Consider the following 16,930-nt stretch of genomic DNA (forward strand, 5'->3'; position numbering starts at 1 on the left):
ACATACATAATACAACATACATTTTGATGATTTTTCAGATTCTACTACTTTAATCTTTGCTTTATTGTTGTAGAAGTATCGCCGGTTTTGGTACCTTAGGTTCCTCGATCCACCGCCAAAATTTTGGGAGCTTGAAATTTTTTGGTTCTCCCTTGAAATGATAGCTGATTTAGCCCTTCCAAAGCTCTTTTTCTCCCATCCAAAGCTGCGTTGCTCTTTACGTTTTTGGGTTTTCGTTTTGCATCTCTCTGTCAAATTTTCTCATTTGCAGAACAACAATTATGGTGGGTTTCATTTGTAAGAGACATGAAGGGCAAAATTGGAATGAAACCAGTTTCTTCTAGCCACAAGTTACCATTAAGTCGCATCAATATCACTCGCTAGTTTCCCAACCGGTCAGCAGGTAAAATCCAAAGAAGTCCAAAGCACAGGGGGGGTTAAGTGGGTGTTTCTAAACAATGAGGAGGTTTCGTGTCAATTTCCTTAACCACAGGGGGGTTTTATGTATTTTACCCTAATAAAATTCATGTTCGGGTTGCCTCCCAAAAGAGCGTCTTTTTTAATGTTTTTGGCTAGACATAGCTCAAGATTTGTTTAAACTAAGCGAATCGGGTCTTTCAGTTGCACCATCTCCACCCGTTCAACTAGAAACCCTTCATGATACGGCTTGAGACAGTGACCGACCATTCACTACAAATTTCTTCTCCGTTTTCAAACTCTGGATCTCGACTGCACCATAATGAAAGACATTAGTCATAACAAAATGACCAATCCAACAAGAACGTAATTTACCTGGAAATAGCTTCAATTTTGAGTGGTACAGTAGAACTTTTTGCCCGCAGACAAATGTCTTCCTAGAAATTTGTTGGTCATGAAATATCTTATTATTCTCCTTATAAATCACTGCGTTCTCGTATGTTTCATTTTGAATCTCCTATAATTCTTGTAATTGCAACTTTCTTTGAATTCTGCCCTCCTCGATATTCATATTGTATTGTTTGACCGCCTAAAACGCTCTATGTTCGAACTCGACCGGGAGGTGACATGGTTTCTCAAATACCAACCAGAAATGGGACATTTCAATGGGTGTCTTGTACGCCGTCCTATATGCCCATAGTGCATCCTCCAGTCTCATACTCCAATCCTTCCTATTGGGTCGAACCATCTTCTCTAAGATCGAATTGATCTCTCGGTTCGACGCTTCCGCCCGACCGTTTTTTTGAGGATGGTAGGGTGTGGATACCTTATGTAAGACGCCGTACCTCCTAAAAAGTGCAGCAATCGTCTTGTTGCAGAAATGGCTACCTCGATCACTTACAATCGCTTGTGGCATCCCAAAGCGGACAAAAATATTAGACCTTATGAATTCTGCAACCACTTTGGAATCATTAGTACGGGTGGCCTTTGCTTCCACTCATTTTGAGACATAATCCACAGTAAGCAATATATACAAAAAATCATAAGATGAAGGAAAAGAACCCATAAAGTTAATACCCCAAACGTCAAAAATTTCAACAAAAATCATTGGGATTTAGGTCATTTGATCCCTACGAAAAATATTACCTACTCGTTGACACTTGTCACAGGAGTTACAAAATGAGTAGGCATCTTTGAAGAGGGTCAGCCAATAGAACCCGCTCTCTAGCACCTTACGAGCCGTTTTCTTTGGTTCAAAGTGACCTCCACACTTAAAAGAGTGACAATAAGTTAAAATAAATTGGAATTCAATTTCACTTACACATCTACGGATGACTTGGTTGGCACCCTACTTCCAGAGGTAAGGATCATCCCAGATGTAAGATTTTGCATCACTCTTCAACTTGTCACTCTTCGCCTTAGGCCATCCTACAGGAAACTTGTCAGTGACTAGAAAATTAATAATATCCGCATACCAAGGCAAGGATAAATTAACAGAAAATAAATGCTCATCGGGGAAAATTTCTCTTAACGGGAGGTCGTTTTCGACGACTTGTACTCGACTCAAGTGATCTGCTACTAGATTTTCACCCTTTCTTGTCTCTGATCTCCAGATCAAACTCTTGTAGCAATAGTATCCACCTTATCAGTCGTGGTTTTGCCTCTTTCTTGATCAACAGATACCGCAATGCTGCATGATCAGAAAAAATAATAACTTTAGCACCTAGTAAATAAGATCTGAATTTCTCTAAAGCAAAAATTACAGCCAAAAGCTCCTCTTCAGTGGTGGAATAGTTTAATTGAGATCCGTTCAAAACTCGAGATGCATAGTATATAGCATAAGTTGCCTTTCCTACTCGTTGACCCAGCACCACGCCCACGGTATAATTGCTGGCGTCGCACATGATCTCGGACGGTAGGTTCCAATCAGGAGGTTGTATAATAGGTAGCGAGGTCAATAGCTCTTTCAACCTATCAAACGCCCTCTTACATGCTTCATCGAAATCGAAGGGCACCTCTTTTTGCAAAAGTTGGAATAGGGGTGCTCCAATTATTGAGAAGTCTTTAATGAACCTTCGATAGAAACCTGCATGACCCAAGAAAGAACGCACTTTTCGCATGCTCGCAGGGTAAGGTAAAGTAGATAAAACATCTATTTTTGCCTTATCAAGCTCAATACCCTTAAACGACACTACATGCCCCAGAACTATTCCGTGTTCGACCATAAAGTGACATTTTTTCCAATTAAGCACGAAATTAGTTTCTATACACCTTACCAAAATTAAATTTCAGGTTATCTAGACAGTTGTCAAAACTCTCACCATACACACATCCATGAAAACTTCGATAATCTTCTCAACATACTAGAAAAAAATACTTATCATGTATCTTTGGAAGGTAGCAGGTGCATTGCACAACCCAAATGGCATCCTTCGGTATGTAAAAGTTTCAAACGGGCACGTAAAAGTCGTCTTCTCCTGGTTCTCGGGTGTGATAGTAATTTGAAAATAACCTGAGAATCTATCCAAAAATTAATAGTAAACTCGACCTGCTAATCGCTCTACCATCTGATCAATGAAAGGAAGGGAAAAATGATCCTTTTTCGTGACGGCGTTCAACTTCCTATAGTCTATACACTGCCGCCACCCGGTGGGCTTTCGAACTGGTACGAGTTCACTCTATTGGTTTGATTCAACCGTCACCCCTGCTTTCTTCGGGACCGCCTGTACTGGACTCACCCAGGGGCTATCTGATATTGCAAAGATTATCCCCACATCCAGCAGTTTCAGGATCTCTTTCTTCACTACCTCCATCATTAGGGGATTCAGTCTCCTTTGAGCCTACCGAATAGGTTTAACACCCTCCTCGAGTCGAATTCGATGCACACACACTGTGGGGCTAATTCCCTTGATATCGGCGATAGTCCATCCTATCGCCTGCTTATGTTTCCTGAGAACTCGAAATAGTTTGTCCTCCTGAACCTTTGATAAACTCGCGAAGATGATCACTGGGAGTGTCTCCTCTTCACCCAAGTATGCGTACTTTAGGTGTTTCGGCAGGGGTTTCAATTCCAAAACAGGCGCCTGCACCACAGATGGAAGTAACCTCTGGTGAGGTTCGGGTGTAAAAATAGGTGCGAGATCATACCTTGTTTTTGTGGTTGGCAACATCTGTAACGCTCCAATCACACATTTGAGCTTTTCACTCAACTTTACCCCAGGGATCATCTCTGATTCGAAATGCCTGGTCAAGGCGACTTCTAACTCATGCCTGCCTTCAATTTTAAAAACTTCTTGTACAGCAGGGTCAATAACATTTATAGAGAAAATAGAGCCAGCATATGATTTTGAAGGATATTTCATGGTTTCGAAAATGTTAAAATGAACAATCTCACCATTAAATTCCATTAACATCAATTTTGGTTCGAGTTGTGCTTAAGAAGGGTCTACCTAACAGTAAAGGTGATGGGTCGTGGGAGTGTTCATCCTCCATGTCTAGCACATAAAAATCGGTGGGAAAAATCAATTCATTAATTTTTACTAAAACATCTTCAGCAAACCCGTTAGGGTATGCATTGGTTCGGTTAGCTAAGTGAATTATTATTCACGTTTCGTTCAAAGAACCTAAGTTCAAAGAAGCATATATGGACTTGGGCATGACATTAATCGAAACTCCTAGGTCTAACATGGCCTTCCCAATTAAGGTATTACCTATCCTACAGGGAATGGTGAATATACCTGGATCCCAGCATTTCGGTGGAAGTTTCCTTTGTAAGATTGCTGACACGTTCTCCCTCACTATAACTCGTTCATCTCCTTTCAACTGCTTTCGGTTGACACACAAGTCCTTCAAAAATTTTGCGTATCTAGGCACTTGTTTAATCGCGTCCAGTAGGGGAATGTTAATCTCCATCTTGCGGAAGATTTCGAGGACCTCTTTCTCCTTGTCCTATTTCTTTGGTTTCTCTAGCTTGCTAGGAAAGAGAGGTAGATTAGTTTTAGCTTTAGTGATTAGGTGCGGGAGTACCTTTTGATCTTTGTTGTCTCTGCCCTCCTCTTCCAACTCTTTCTCAATTCGTTCATTGTCCTTGTTCTTAGGAATCACCGGTTCTCGTCCTCGAACTTTTTTTGCCACTCCTCAAGGTCATTGTACAACATTCTTCGGATTCAACTCTGGTTGAGATGACAATTTCTCTTGAACTTGGGACTCCAAACAATTTTTCGTGATGGCCATTTGATTCATTTGATTTTGCATGGATTGCATCTGTCCCAGTTGATTTCTCATATTTTGTAGATCCGAATCTGTCTTCTGTTGATTTGCAATCAATTGCTTCATCATCTATTCTAAGAACGAACTTGAGTTCGAAGGGGGTGGTGGTAGGCGAGGCTGATACTGCTGTTGATACCCTTGCTATTTGTTTGGTGCAAAATTGGACTGCCTATTTCCTCCATAACTAATGTTAAGGTGATCCCTCCAACCAGGATTGTAGGTACTTGAATATAGGTTGTACTGCTTTCTTGGCACGGGCGCGTGGCCAATCATGTTAACTTGTTCTGCATTTTTTTCTTGAACTAGCGGATACATCTCCGTAGAATGACCCAAGGCAACGCATACCCTACATACTTTGGCTTGTGAGGCACTTCTCACAGTTAGTTGTTGAACGAAGAACGTCAATTCAGAGATTTGTTGTTGGATGGAGGATGTTTCTATCTCATTCACCCTATGCGTTGGGACATCCTCCCTTGTACCAAACTGTTGCGAATTCTCAGCCATTCCTTCAATTAGCTCTCACGCCTCTCGAGAAGTCTTATTTACTAACGCCTCTCCACTTGCAGCATCGATTATACTTCTGTCCCTGAAGAGTAGCCCCTCATAGAAATATTGGATGAGCAGTTGCTTATTTATCTGATGCTGAGGGTATTGGATGCACAACTTCTTAAATCTCTTCCAGTACTCATAGAAACACTCGCCTAGATGTTATTTGATACCGCATATCTCCTTCCTTAGGCTTGCAGCTCGAGACGCCTGAAAGTACTTATCCAAGAATTTTTTCTTCAACTGGTCCCACGTGGTGATACTACTAGGTGTTAGGTAGTACAACCAATCTTTTATAGAGTTCTTCAAAGAGAAGGGAAAAGCCCTCATTTTTATCTGCTCTTCTGTGATTCTCGGGGTTTCATACTGTTGCAAACGACGTCGAACTCTTACAAGTGCTTCTAGGGCTCCTCATCTGGTAGACTATGGAAAGATGGCAAGAGATGAATTAGATCAGATTTTAGTTCAAAGGGAGTGTTATCATTCAAATTTGGAAAAGTAATGCATAAAGGTTGCTAATTTAAATTATGAGTAGCCAACTCCCTTAGTGTCTATGCATTTGCCATGATGACTTGCTCTTGGTCCGAGTCACTCAAAATGTCACCAAACAAATCTGCTGGTCCAACTTCTGGCTCAGGTCTCTAAGATGCAGCACTTGAGTGCTCTTCTCTGAGTTGTCTGGTCTTTTTTCTTGTTCTACGCGTAGTCTTTTCTACCTCGGGGTCGAAAATTAATTCACCTGTACGAGAAAAACGAGGCATACATTGAAAAGCACCAGAAAATTAGAACAAAAGTGAACTCAAAAAGAAACAAATAACTGACACCAGTCCTCGGTAATGGCGCCAAAAATTGACAAATGTCGAACCTGTGCAATAATAAAAATAGAACCTAACTACCACCAAAAGCAGTCAATAATTAATCCTAGGTACTGGAGCAGGGACTCTAGGTGTGCAATGGGTTACTTGATTCACCATATTTCCGAAAAGTTTGCTTAATCCGATATACCAGAATTAATTAGTTGACAACATTTTCTAAATAATAGACAGTGGCAAGTAGGGTCGTCTCCTCAGGAACTGGGGATATTTGTCTCTTTGAGATTCTAATTGGTAACGGGGGATTTTATCGGAATGATACTAAAAATAATTAAGCAATTCAACTAAAAAAAATAATTAACTAACACAAATATAGACAGGAATTAAATCAAGAATAGAATAGATAAATTCTAACAAAGGATACAACTACTCAGACACAGTCCACTCATCCGATCATTAATGCAAGGTAGGTTCACTTAATTTATTAATAGGTTAGTTATAGTCGCCGATGAGTTCTGACGACCAATTTTTTCTTAATTTATTGGTAATCAAGGTACGACCATTGATTACCCCTAACCAGAAAATACTTCTAGGTACGACCGTAGGAATTAATTTTTCAATTGCATAAAGGATTGGAAAAACCTAACCCCAATCAATAACATGCTACGAGAGTTATTTAAATCAGATTGCACGTTTCCCTATTGTATAAAAACGCTAGTTGCCACTAGTATTAATCAATTTAAACAATTACGGATTTAATTGACTAATTTGGTAGGAGATTAATAAATCGTACTAAACATCGAGCCCTTGACATTCAATTAACTAAATAATCCCATAGAAATTCAAACAGACAACGTGTAAATATTAATAAATTAAGGAACGCATGATAATTAATTCGATCTCACAAGTATTCGGGACTGCGTCGTCGCGTTGATCTTTGGCTAGACTGACAGGTGTTGAGCCTGTGTAATAATAAATACCTACTCGAGAAAAATATAAATTTTCTGTGTATAGTAGCGAGCAAGGTCGAATCCACAGGGATTGGAAAAAATTCGATTATTTTCAAGTTCGGGACACGGGGAATTTTTTATCAGAATAAAACTAAAAATAATTAAACAATTTAACCAAAAAATAAATAATTAATTAATACGAATATAAATAGCAATTAAATAAATAATAAATAAATTCTAACCAAGGGTACAACTACGCAGACACAGTCCATTCATCCGATCATTGATGCAAAAAAGGTTCACTTAATTTTATTAACAGGTTAGTTATAGTCACCGATAAACTTTGACGACCAGCTTTTCCTTAATTTATTGATAACCAAGGTACGACCTTTGATTATCTCTAACCAGGAAATACTTCTAGGTACGACCGTAGGAATTAATTTCCTAATTTTATTAAAAACTAGAAAAGTCTAACCCAAATTAATAACATGCTACGAGGGTTATTTAAATCAGATTGCACGTTCCCCTAATGTGTGAAAACACTAGTTGCCATAGATATTAACCAATTAAACAATTACGGATTTAATTGATTAATTTGACAGGAGATTAATAAGTCAAATTGCACATCAGGCCCTTGATATCCAATTAACAAAATAATCCCATGAAAATTCAAATAGAAAACATGCAAATATTAGCAAATTAAGGAACACGTAAAAATTAATTAGATCTCACAGATATGTGGGACTGCGTCTTCGCATTGATCCTTGACTAGATAAGAAGATTAGCCACGCCTCATAAGAAACTTTCCACACAATTTAATTGATTTCAAAGACATAAATACTCGCTAATAAGTTAGAATGAAACTTTGAGTCTTCGTAGATTCTTTGAAGAAAAATTGCATACCACACAACAAAAGAAGGAATAAGTTCCTCCTCTACACAAAAGACTACCTATTCTACTTTGTAGTCTCCTCGGAGAGAAAATCTCCCTTCATGCCAGAAGCTCTCTAAAAATAAAAACAAACCAAATGGAAAACTTCACCCCCTCGTCCACACAAGAAACCATTCTTTTTCTCTATCTAATCAATCCCACCGAAAACAAAAGCAAAAGCCAACTTTTGTTTGTCTGGTTTCCTTTGACCAAATGCACACGATCACAAGAAAGCAATTATCCTACTACTGTAAGAAAGCAAACAAAAGGCACACTATCTTTAGACAATACTAATTCTTCGCGGTCCCCACCAAATTGAGATGTTGGCTAGCCAAATGCAATTCAATTCTTCTTCATCAGCAAAAGGGATGGACGTTGGTTTACACCATGCATGTGGGCCAATTGTGTAGAGCTTCACAATAATCTTCTCAAGAAGGTTTCTGCGCCAATTTCTGAAATTGGGTTTAAATACCAAATATAAATATATGTCACAATTAAAGCAATATTTGGCAAGATCAAAGAGGAAAATTAACAATAAAATTACTAACAATTGACACCCTATCATAGACGAAAAGCTTAGCCACGCCGCATAAATAAATCCCACGCAAAGTGATTGAATTCATGAACGTCAAACCATCTTTAACTAATTAATCAAGAGGTAAAAGATGATTCTCCCGTTGGGAAATTTTGTCGAACAGTAGGCGTGCGAATGACAAGGAAAAATAAAGAAAAACTAAACTATTGCTCCAAGCTATCCTACGACTAAAAACAACCTCTAACCCTCTAGTGGTTTTGCCAAATTTAGAGAAAAAGGTGCAAAAGCGGGGCCCTCCAAATTTTCTCTTGTTTCCTATTGCTAGTAGGACTTCCCGTACCAGCCATCTCTTCATCAGTCCAAAAGGAAAAGGAAATCAGCTTTGGTCCCCTCTTGTGGGCCACGTTGATGGAGCTTTGTAGAAGACTTCCACGTGTGAAGTAATTTGCTTCAGAAAGCCCCCCCATTTTTAGCATCTTTCAGTCCTATTTCCTGTAGATAGGTCCAAATACCAAATATAAGTATATGTTAACAATTAAACGATATTTGGCAAGGACAATGGGGGAAATTAATAATAAAAATTACTAACAATTAACACCCTATCAAATCCCCCCACACCTGAACCATGCTTGCCCTCAAGCATGAGAACAGCAATTGAACACCAAAATTTGACAATGGCTATTGCTCCAACTACCGTATTGTCAAGATACCAAGAAAAACATATATTAAGCATCAATGGTCAAGATCCAAGAAACAATACCTCAGTTAGCTTCCAAACCACCAACTCCTCCAATTTAAAGCAAACTAATATAAGAAAAAGGAATGGTTGCTCAACATTCATCAGCAAATGGTCCAACTATTAACCAAAATCTCAACATTAAATTCACAAATCGGCAAGCTGACTCTTTCACATTCTAACACAATCTTTACTTTTTTTTTTATCACGTTTTCTATTTTTCTCTTTCTTTTTCTTTTTAGAATAACAAAAGACTTAGTTTCTAGCCATTAGAGCCTTTTGACGCGAACTCCAACATTTACCAGATGGAGGAGCCTGGTCACTCAGCTCCAATCGCTACGCGACCATGCACTCATAATAACTACTATCTTTTGACGCGAGAATCAACAGTTTAGGTGAAGATCCCTGGTTACTCAGTAGTAACAACTAGCGGAGTACAGTCAATTTTTATTTACAACCATATAACACAATAACTAAAACAACACAAAAGTAACAGCAGCCAGCCTCAAATTTCCAAACATGGAGAACTAAATTAATAACTGGACCAATTCACATGAAAAATGCCAACAATCATTCCCTATGCCTAGAAAAGTTAACAAAAAATTTAAAAAGTCAAGCCATTACTGATATTCACCAAAGAGATTTTCCTGAACTCAACCACATTAACTTGATACCCTTTTATTACTAAAACTTGGCAATAGCAACATTAATCTGCCAAGCAATGCTACCACACTCAATTGTCGAGATTGTGTCATTCATTTTCCGTCAAATTAGATGATTTCCGTCCATTTTCCAAAGAAATCCAAAGGACAATGAATTTATGTAGGTGTTTTTAAATAATGAGGAGATTTCGTGGGTAGTAAGCAAATCACAAGAGGTCAGTGTATTTTATCTTTTTTTTTTAAATTTTACAAACCAAAAGAATTCTATTCTAGTATTAGCTGTAATCAACCCAAAAGAAGAAAGACAGATGTTCTATACCAAAATGGTCCTATCCTAAATCACAACAGTATGCAAAACCAAGTTGAGTTTGACATTCAACCCCCCGACACTTTGGCAATTCAAGATGCGACTACGCTGCTACCGCTCCTTAGTACAGTAAAACTCCGAGTCACCACACACACTCACACGCTAGCCACACTGACTGTGCCCCTTCTCGCCCCATTCTCGCTCTCACCTAGGGTGCGATTTAATTGAATAGCTTGACTCGAGCTCATGAATAGCTTGATAAATTATTCCATTTGAGATTGACAGGTCGCGGTTGAACTAATCAATTGAGTTTTTTGAAGCAAGTTCGGGTATGTATATTATATATTGAAAAACTTGTGGTGTTTTATGAAATACTTGATATAATATTTAATTAATATATTATAAATATTTAAATTACTCTTTTAGGTTGGTTATTTATAATATTTTTGATCCTAATCATTTGTTGAACTCAAGTAATCAAACTTCACCATAACGAACGCAATTCCTCCACCTAGCACTTTTTCCTGCCTTAGATCTTTGTTCATTGATCGTTGTGGCAAGCTCAAGAAGTTGTTCACACCAAGGTTGCTACAATCCGTGCAAAGTCTTGAAGTACTTAAGGTCTGGTGTTGTAACGAATTGGAGGAGATAGTATCAAACGATGAAGAAGGCTACTTTAGTTTTACTTCAAGCAACAAAGATTCATGCTAAAGGACCACTATCAGTTGCCTCCCAAATCTCAAGAAATTGGCTGTGCTAGGAAATCCTAAACTAAGGAATATTTGCAAGGGGCTCCTGATTTGTAACTCTATTGAGAGAATTGAGGTAATAAGCTGCCGAAATCTGGAAAGCTTACCTCCCTTCCTACCCTCCATCAATGGACAACCTTCTGCACCACCAGCACTTAAAGTGATCCAAATATCTCTACTTGGTTGGGAGTCATTGAAATGGGACAATCCTTACATGAAGAAGATCCTTCAACCTTTTGTTCGTTATGGTGAATTTTGAGAATAATGTCAAGCTTGACAAATTAGAATTGTACAAAGATTCTTAAGAATATGCCAAGGTCGGAACTCGTATTTATCCAATGTAATTTTTGCCATTAGCGTAGAGTTTGTCATTTAATAAAATTATGATGTGTTTTATTTTTAAAAAAAAGGAAAAAAATTCGTTTACTCGTGATTTTAATCATTTAAGTTTTTCATTGTTATTCTCCATAAGAAAGTGAAAACCATGGAATTTGGGCATATCCATGCCAACAATATATATATTCCACTTACTTTGGGACCATTTCTGCAAGAGTTCCAGAGAACACATTTGAAGATTTACATTACTAAGTCCAAAAGTATAATTAAGGTCAAACATAATTAGTCAGAAGTTTTATTCAAGTCCGGAGAAAGAAATTCCAAACTCACTTCTTTGGAAACATGGTAGTTTGATACTTGATGATGAAGTTGGCAAGTTAAGATGTTGTACACTGTTCGTGATGTTAAAGCAATCGTGGAGAGCATCATTGGCTTCCCTCTTTATGATCTGAGCCTAATTTATGATGGCAAAAAACTTAATGATTCAAAGGTCCAATCTTGTCACAATATTACAGCAGAATCAACCTTACTGATGTTAGCGCAAAATTTTTTTCAGATATCTGTCGGGTACTACAATTTAATCTTGACGTGCATCAAGATTGTTTGATCAAAGCTGTGAAGAACAAGATTTTTGATAGGCTAGGATTCCCAGTTGATTCCCAGATTCTGGAATGTAGAGGAATACCTCTAAGCAGTCGTCAGCATTTAGCTAGTTACAACATTCAGAGAAAGTCCATAATTCAACTGTTTAATCTTGCCCGTTAATTGAATTACCTAAGAAAGTAACATCTTCTTTGTGCAAGACTGAAAGGTCATTTTTCAAGATTTTACTTATGATGCTAATCTCTACAGTCTTTTTGCATTTTGGATTACTTTTAACTGTAAAGAAAAATATTGGGGTGTTTTTTTTTTATCAATCGTCACTTTGTCTATAGTATCCTACACTATCCTAATCTAAGAGGGAGACACAAGTCACCCAACTGGGTCTAGAGAGGCCGGTAGGGACTGAACCACCATCAGACTAGACAAATGCACTACGCACCCGTCTGATTTTTTTTAAGAAACCACTTAATGTGGTAATTGATGGGAGGCAAAGGAGTCTTAAATAGCTTAGTGGTGGCCATCAGCCCAAAGGCTGGTGGTTAAAAAAAATTGGGGTGTTGATCATAACTTTTCATTTCTTCTAATTTTCTTGTGAAACTGTTGGTATTTGTTTTGGAAACGGGCTTCTTATAGCTAAAACAAATTTATTCCTCCTTTAAACTTGTTGCATATGAGGAAAGCCTGACAAAAGATGCTAACTGTATTAAACTCAGAGAGGATTTCTGATTTAATCAGGGCAACAGTTGATGCTAACTTTTCATGATATGATCAAGCTTTTGCTCATTCGAGAAGTATTACCATGCTATGTGACTGAACAAGTCCCTAGTTGTTGGACAAGAAAACAAATAAAATTACAGATGACGATGTCTCTAATGTAATATGTTGTGTTTCTTTTCCTCCAGTGCAATGTAGTTGAATAATTACTTTAGCTTTTTTGTCTAACATAATTCAATTCAATGTGCAAATTCTAAGACAATACCTCTATACCGGCTCAAGTTGTAGTAGTGTAAAACTTCTTTTTTTTTTTGAGATTATTGGTTTGCCTTTTCTTTTCATACATTGGACATTTTTTTCTCCCCCTTTGGGTTTAGCTACACTTTGCACTCAATATTTAAATTAGCAGACCAAGCAATTGTGAGCAATTTTTTGTTATGGTTATTCAGAAGCAATATAAAAAGGATGAAGTCTTTGTAAAAAAATATTTGGGAAGTCCATCGGAAAATCACCAATTTGACAAGAAAAAAGGGAAGATTGAAAGTCATGTACAGGATCTACAGACCAAATAGATGATCAAATAGGTTCGAGGGGTGACATCATTTTTATTATTACACATTGTTCCCTTTATCCTCCTGAATTTTACTTGAATTCATGTACTTCAGATTTTTTTTTCTTTTGATTAAATACAAGCACTAAAAGAATTGGAGCGTCAAAATTCTTAGTTGCAAAGCAAGCAATCCAGGGTGTCACTTTCAAATTTGAATTAAGTAGATTTTCTGAGTACTCTTTTTTTGGCTGTTGTTACTGTTTTGCAGATAAATATATGCTTGCCTGTTATGAAACCGGTTGCTTTGAAAGTGAAGAAATCAGATACAGTTAGAAAAGTGAAAGCAATGTTGAAAGAAAAGAAAAGAATATGTGAATGTCTTCTGGAATTCTTTTCTGCTGGTCATGGGAGGATGATCAAAATCCGGGCTCAGTTGGGATTCAGCAGAATACTAATCTCCATTTTTTTGTTCAAAATTTGCTGTCAACGAGACTGTTTATCAAGAGAGCATCTGATCAGAAAGTCCTCCAGATTGATGCAGAGGCTTCTGATACCATCCACAATGTTTAATATCAAATGTTTAATTGAGGCCAAAGACGGGATCTGATAGGATGTAATTTGTTGCTAAATTTATAATTATTTTTCCCTTGATTTTAACCAAATATTATTTTAATTAATAGATTCTACCTATATTTGATTAATTGTGTTAATTGTAGGGAGGTGGAGTAAAAAGTGACAAAAGAGGTGATTTTTCAAGAATTACTGTCAAGTCCAGATGATTCGGGAATTTACTACACATGAAGAACTAAAATTAATAATTGGACCAATTCACATGAAAAATGCCAACAATCATTCCCTATGCCTAGAAAAGTTAACCAAAAATTAGAAAAGTCAAGCCCATGAAGATTGATATTTTTAGATGAACATCGCTGGTTAATCAACACTTCACATTCTCAAGTTGCCTTACATACTATTAATTTTAGTATCGCTTTATGCAAAAATTGACATTTGTAAATGAAAACTCCCAATTACTAAATACAAGAACCATTAGAGTAAAACAAATTTTATTCTCTTTATATTTTTCAATAAACAAGATAAAACTAATATCATTCCCTCGAACGAATAATATGAGAAGAAAAATTGCACTTACTGACCATATTTATCACTTAACTACTCTCGAAAGAATAATATGAGAAGAGTATTGTACTTATTAACTATATTTATCATTTAACTATGTAAAATCAAGTAAAAAGAAGAAATTTCATCAAAATTGTAAAATTTAGGCATAATTTTCTCCACTTTACATGGTATGCTTTTCTATAAATACATAAATTATAATCACATAATAGTCATCTTCAAGTTAAATGAGAAAAGAAATTTTCAAACCACATACATTTATCTCAAAAGTAAAAGAAATTTGAGTTACTAATGGCATGGAACTTGTTGTCTTTAGATAGTATTGAAATAATTTGAAATCTTTTGGGGTAATTTTACAATTTTGAACAAGATTTTCAAAAAAAATTTGGCAAAGTTTCCCTTTATAAATGGATGAAACTCCGCGCCAACAAACCCAAATTTGAAAAATTTCTTAGCACAATAACATTTCCAAGCATAAGTCCCATATTTTCAACCAACAAATCAATTACATACAGTACATATAATCTCAATTCTCCCATCTCCCCCATACTTAATATGCATATTGTTTTCAATGTATAAAAAGGAAAACCAAGATGAAGAAAGGAATATTCTCCCATTGATGTGATTGAAGTGTGCAAATATGAATTTTCAAAAAAGGTCATAAAGTGTATGATCCATTTGCTGCAATTCTACAAAAAGGAAACTTCATGAGTTTCATTTGTAACCATTAGTAATAGAAACCTAAGAATTAAAAATGAGAAACAAAGGTGATAACAAAGGCATTAATAAATATAAAATGGCAATACATAACTGTAATTCACAACTCTACACCTCTGATTTGGTGTTGTACCCATATAAAATACACAAGAAGCTACTCAAGCTACAATGAAATATTTCACTTCACGCATTTTGCCCTTCACATATTCAAAATTCTTCATCCAATCATGCTTTATATGAAGACTAAGCAATAAATTTCCATTTAAATGCAACATTTTCCTTTAATTAGATAAACTAGCCATTCTCTAAAGCTTACAAATTCAAATTCGCTAAAATTCATTACGTAATGAATGTATATATGCAAACATCATAAACAAGTAACATTTTAACAATTTGAACTATTCAATTATATTTAATAACATTCCAAGGCCAAGTACCACATTGACCATAAAATAAGAATATGCATAAAATTAAACATTGTACAGATCATCACATTTCCATATTTGATCATCTAAACACGCTTAAAAATGTTAAATAAATATAATAGAACCTATATGAATCAACAAATATCATCACAAATTCACCGTTCAAAGTGTGTCAATAAACTCAAAAAATATGCAAATGGTGAATTTTAAAATATCAAGTTAAGTTCAAGAAATTTGTCTCAAATTGGTAGAGTGATGTTTGGTGATGTAAATGATGTAAAAACTCTATGAAAATCATCCCAATTGACCTCCAATTGATGGATTTAGAAATGAAGAACCCTAACCTTAATCCTCTTTAAAACCAATTTTTGAGGTATTTTTTTTTGGATTTCAATCTATTAAAAAGGTTCTATCAGGTCAAATGATGTTTGGTTGATGATTTCTTGCAAAGAAATTGAGGAAAAGTGAGATTTCGTGAAAGTGTGTGAGTGTGAGAAAATACATGAGGTGAAAGAAAAGAAGAAGAAGAACGGAACAAGCCCGCGTTTTGTTTCTTTTTAAAACCATGCCAAAAAATATGAGCAGAAATCATGGCCTTGAGTCTGAGTTTTCTAGGTCACGTTTTCTGCGGGCTGAGAAAACGGGACCTAAGGTTACGTTTTGGACCTTGTGTTTTCAGTGTAATTGTTGCAGAAAGGAGAATGAGACCTCTGAAAACATGGGTTGAAGCCACGTTTTATTGAGCCCGCGTTTTCTTGCTGTAATTTTCTACAGAAATTTATGAACTTTATAAAAATTGCACTCTTTACCCCAATTGTTCAAAATTGTATTCTAGATCACTTTTTGTCAAGATAATTAATGCATGCATATGTAAATTAATCAAAATATGAATTCTACCTTTCTTTAATAATAAAAACAACAATTACTCAAATCAAGAGGTGAAGTTTCTTGATCGAATTTCGCTTTTTTCACCTTATTTAGTCATCTTAGTTTTTGTTTCCCAAACCTTCAAAGGAAAAATAACAGATCAATTTAAACACATAATTTAAATATAAAATCATACCAAATTAACATAAATTGCCAAAACACTGGGTGACCTCCTAATTAGTATTTTTGTTTATAGTCGTTGGTTTAACTATATAACCTCATTTTATAAGAAGGGCTTGTCAATGAATAATCCACTATTAGAGGACATGGTGAATCAATAAATGGTGATTTGATATCAAAAGCCACTTGTTCTAATAATATGAGAGGTAGAAAAGGCTTACCTAACTCAAATGATTCATAGACATTACCCTGAATGTGCGTCACTTGAGTGCTCACCAAAGGAACATCCACTTGCCTGTTTTGGGTTATAATAACTTTGGAATTTACACTTTTAACACAATCCTCAAGAGCGGTTATATATGAATCATTCATGCTTGTCTCTTGAAATTCAAACTTCATTCTGATGGATTTTTGATATCAGTACAAGTTTAATTCCGAATTATACCTGTTTTACTGCAAGCATAGAGGTCAAACTAGTAGTTTAGGGT

The 16,930-nt window shown here is 36.2% G+C and overlaps 1 non-coding gene across 1 annotated transcript; it reads left to right on the forward strand.

The window, feature by feature from the left end:
• The first annotated feature begins 5,320 nt into the window (after positions 1 to 5,320).
• LOC140021760 (small nucleolar RNA R71) lies at positions 5,321 to 5,427 on the forward strand. The gene has a single exon (XR_011825732.1). It is a non-coding gene; the product is annotated as a small nucleolar RNA R71 (small nucleolar RNA).
• Positions 5,428 to 16,930: the final 11,503 nt, after the last annotated feature.

This window comes from Coffea arabica, chromosome 1e (genome assembly GCF_036785885.1).
Source record: "Coffea arabica cultivar ET-39 chromosome 1e, Coffea Arabica ET-39 HiFi, whole genome shotgun sequence".
In the NCBI taxonomy this organism is placed as follows: Eukaryota; Viridiplantae; Streptophyta; class Magnoliopsida; order Gentianales; family Rubiaceae; genus Coffea; species Coffea arabica.